This window comes from Erythrolamprus reginae, chromosome 7 (assembly GCF_031021105.1).
Source record: "Erythrolamprus reginae isolate rEryReg1 chromosome 7, rEryReg1.hap1, whole genome shotgun sequence".
In the NCBI taxonomy this organism is placed as follows: Eukaryota; Metazoa; Chordata; class Lepidosauria; order Squamata; family Dipsadidae; genus Erythrolamprus; species Erythrolamprus reginae.
Window position 1 is genome coordinate 10,236,139 of NC_091956.1, and position 4,941 is coordinate 10,241,079.

The 4,941-nt window shown below is 37.8% G+C and overlaps 1 pseudogene; it reads right to left on the reverse strand.

Moving 5' to 3' along the window:
- LOC139170028 (uncharacterized) overlaps nt 1-4,233 on the reverse strand; it is a 10,460-nt pseudogene extending 6,227 nt beyond the window's left edge.
- Between the last annotated feature and the right edge of the window lie 708 nt (nt 4,234-4,941).

Sequence of the window (4,941 nt, forward strand, 5' to 3'; positions counted from 1 at the left end):
CTGCAGAGCTGGAAACAAAAGGAAACCATATGGGTTTATTTGTGAAGTTTGCTTTGAAATGAATCCAAATTCTGTTTTTGCAAATCTGATGTTATTTGTTTCACACACACACACACCCCACTCAAATTGGCAACACTTCCCCAAATTTGTTTGGGAATTAATAGAATGGCATATGTTTCTGTCACAGCCATATCAACAAAACTGCATTTATACGGCATTTGATGTTTTTCTGACATGCCACAGATAAGGTTTTCCTGAATGTGCAGCCCCAAGTTAATATAATGCAAAGCAGGAATGCTTCCTAACGTCTCAAAACTTTATGATTTTTTATGGCAGAGTTAAAAAGAACTTCTCTTCCTTTGGACAGAATATTACATAATATACATGAATACAAACACACGTAGAGAGAGAGGGAGAGAGAAAGAGAAATTTGAAAAAGAGAGAGAGGTAACAATCAATCTATATCAACTTTATTTGATTAGTCAATCGACCATATCAAAGCGAGGAAAAGGACCACATCAGTCATCATAAAACTGTGACTGGTTAAAATACAATAAAATTGGCTAAAATAGAGAGAATTTGAATAAATAATAAGTTAAAATGCAGTATAATATGTTAAAATTGAGTAGTAAAACATGATAATATAACTCGTGCAAAGGATTATATTAAACAAATTTAAGATACTGATATAAAATATTCTTAAGTGAGTTCATCTCCTTTGCATGCCACCCCAATATGTTCTATAAAACGTATTCTCATCTGAACAGCCCTGACTATGAACTTAGCGGTTCTAGAAACTACATATATATTTGTACCCTGAATAAAATATGATAATTGTTTATTACAGTCCCAGTGTATGATTTTGTCAAGTAGGGGCTGTAAATACTGAGGTCTTACTGAGGAGTATAGTTTACAATTGAGTAGCACATGTGCAATGTCTTCTATTTCTGGTGCACCGCAAATGCATGTTCTCTCAAAATATGGTACTTGGTGGAAAAATTTGTTTGGGAATTAATAGAATGGCATATGCTTCTGTCACAGCCATATCAACAAAACTGCATTTATACGGCATTTGATGTTTTTCTGACATGCCACCGCTAAGATTTTCCTGAACGTGCAGTCCCAAGTTAATATAATGCAAACAGGAATGTTTCCTAACGTCTTAAAACTTTATGATTTTTTATGGCAGAGTTAAAAAGAACTTCTCTACTTTTGGACAGAATATTACATAATATACATGAATACAAACACACGTAGAGAGAGGGAGAGAGAAAGAGAAATTTGAAAAAGAAAGAGAGGTAACAGAAGGAGAAAATTGAAACCGCAATGCAAAACATTATTATTTCAATGTAACTAAAAACAAAAATTAACAGATTTTTGAGCAGAAAATATTAATTTGGAAATTGGTTAGCTGGCGTGACTTACTCACAAACTGTAATATTTTCAGGAGGCTGCCCTAAAGTTTAATATTGAATTCAACTGTGTTTAGCTTAGCTTAACTAAGCTTATGTTAGTTTACTTTATTTTTACTCTAGTTTAAGGTGGTTTTCTTTTGTATGTCAAATGTAGCACAAGTTTCATTTGGTTTAGTTTAATTTGTTAGTTCAGACCCGATCATTTATTTAGACAAGCCACAACACAGCTGTTAATACTGGATAATCATCTGTTGCCTACCCCTTGTAATTATACACTGCTCAAAAAATAAATAAAGGGAACACTCCAAGAACAAACACATCCTAGATCTGAATGAATATCCTCATTGAATACTTTGTTCTGTGCAAAGTTGAATGTGCTGACAACATGTGAAATCGACTGACAATCAGTGTTGCTTCCTAAGTGGACAGTTGGATTTCACAGAAGTTTCATTTACTTGCAGTTATATTCCATTGTTTAAGGGTTCCCCTTATTTTTTTGAGCAGTATATATTATTTGTAGTTAACTCATGGTGGCTACTTTTCCATAATATTTTCCTGTTCTGTCGGGCTTTCTGGTAGACTCCTCCCAAAAATTCACAGGTACAAATTTCAGACACACACACGTTTGAAAATTCAAAACAATGTTCTTTATAAGGAAAATTCACTTAAACCAAGCCCTCTTTTGGGATAGCAAAGAGCACTGGTCTCCAAACAAACTGGTAATTTGTACAAGTCCCTTATCAGTTCTGTGATACTTAGCTTGCAGCTGTGAGGCAATTCACAGTCCTTCTTCTTTCACAAAGTGAAACACACTTTGCCCTGGTTTAGTTTCAAAGCTGGGAAAAATCAGCACACAAAAGGTCAAAGTCAGTAAAGCAGGCATGAAACACAACGATCAGATAATCCTCCACAATGGCCAAACCCACAGGCTACTCTTTATAGCAGCCTCACTAATTACCACAGCCCCACCCAACCACAGGTAATAATCTCTCAGTTGTTGCTGCCTACGCATCGCTCTCCGCATGCGTGGCTGTATCATTAACTCTTGTTCTGAACCCAAGGAGGAGCTAGATAATTGATCTCCTTCTGAGCTGTCTGCCACACTCTCCTCCTCCCTGTCACTCATGTCTTCTTGGTCTGAGGAGCCTTCATCAGCAGATTCCACCGGGGGCAAAACAGGCCTGCAGCATGTGGATGTCTCCCCCACATCCACAGTCCTTGGGGCAGGAGCTGGGCCAGAGCTAACCACAACATTTTCTAAAGCACCAGGGGGCAGGATGAGAAAAAATAAATGTAAACTAACCAATGTAGGCAACCTAAAACTAAAGACAAACTTCCTGACAGTGAGCAAAATTAATCAGTGCAACAGAAATTGTCTCCAGAATAGCAATAGCGTTTAGACTTACAAGGGTCGCCCAGAAAGTAATGCATTACATTTTTTCCTCCAACAATTATTTATTGAACACAATGAAACTTAGATACAGGAAAGAAGGATGTTTCTTCTACACTCCCTGTTTTTCGATGTAATCTCCGTCCTGTTCTATGGCCTTCCTCCAGCGAGACACAAGGGTGTGTATGCCCTGTCGGTACCACTCCTTGTTCTGATCACGAAGCCATTTCTGCACCTCTAATGGCCTCCCCCTCTATGCCCAGCGACTAACCGTACTTCTGTCGACTTCTGCAGATTCTCCATAAACTGTACACAGACATTTGTGGATGTTCCCAACAATTTCTTTCTCCACAGTGAGAAATTCAATGACGACACACTGCTTGTAAAGTACATCACTTATAGCCGCCATTTTGGAACACGGCTGCAACTACACCGTCTGTCGGAAGAAACAAAAAATTTACACATGCATTCCTGACAATTCAAATAATGTCTATCTAAAGTTTTGCATTCATACCATCACTGTAGGCTGAGAAAAAAAATGTGGTGCATTGCTTTGTGGGTGACCTCCGTATATACTGCTTCATATACTGCTTTTCCAGCCTTCTCCAGCCTCTTGCCCCCAACAATCTGGGTCCTCATTTGACCCACCTCGGAGGGATGGAAGGCTGAGTTGACCTTCAGCTGGTGGTGAGATTTGAACTACTGAACTACAGCTAGTGGTTAGCTGAAGTAGCCTGCAGTGCTGCACTGTAACCATTGCACCACACTGGCTCTCTGAACTACTCAAAATTTCCACTATCTGCTGGATTTCACTCATGCTTTCTACCTCTAAAAAGAAGTTGGAAGGTTGTCATTTCACACTCTACTTCCCTTTTCTTTTTCAAAACAAGGGAAGAAGGGACTAAAGTTTTTTTTTTTTAAATCAAAGTGATGTAGTTGTGATGGATAAAATTGACAGCCCAGGCCTGGTTCATATAGTAGATAATGTAATGTGTGTAATATGGGATAAACATATATCCATTGTAAGATAAAATACAGGAAATAGTATAAGGGCAGACTAGATGGACCATGAGGTCTTTTTCTGCCGTCAGTCTTCTATGTTTCTATGTTTCTATGTGGCATATATACATAGAATTAAAGAGTATATTTTGGATGTTCAGTCATAGTAAATAGAGAGTGAAATTGTATCTCTTCGAGGTGAGGCACCCTAACCCAAACCCTTGACGTGAGTGACATCAAGTTGGCCACCTTTAAGCCAGTCACATGACCTTTAAGCCACCTCTCTGATCACACGATCATCAAGCCACTCCCACCTGATCACATGGCCAGCAAGCCACACCCACAAAATAAGCCACGCCCACAGTGTGGTCCATGGTCTCTTTACTGACGCATCATAGATGCCACCTACCTGTCCAACAGTAGAGCCATCTTTCACATTTCTCTTTTTTAGAAGGAAAAATGGAAATGGCATGGGTAATTTATACATATGCAGTATAAAAAAAAGTAATTATGCATTACCCTAATGGGGTGCATTAATAGAACAACTGACTGTTGGGATTTGTTTCCTTTCCTATCAAACACGTAATAATCTTCCGTCTACAAATTGCTAGGAAATTTATATTTTAATTACATAAAAAAGCCAGGTTGATTCGCTTATGATTATCTCTATAATTTTGTTTATGCGTTGTGTCTGGACAGACTTTTTACCTCCTGCCAAAACACCACACTTTATTGATAATTTGCTTAATGCAATTTGCATATTTTTCAGCCAACTATGCATTATTCATATACATGTGCATGTTATTATCTGTTATGAAAAATATTGCTCTTAGATGGATCCGTTGTTGATCCACTGGGTGCCATATCAATTTAGAAAACACTAATTGTTCTAGAAAGGTGTGCCATTCTTGGAAGTAAAAGCGAGTAGTTTTTGTTTTACTGAAGCTTGGAAAAATTGTTTTGTTTACTTTTTATAAACTGCTCCAGGCAAGGGAATCTGAGAAAAATAAACACAAAAATGTTGGGAAACCAAAGTAAATAATGATAGATGATAGATAGATAGATAGATAGATAGATAGATAGATAGATAGGTAGGTAGGTAGGTAGGTAGGTAGGTAGAGATGATAGATAGATAGA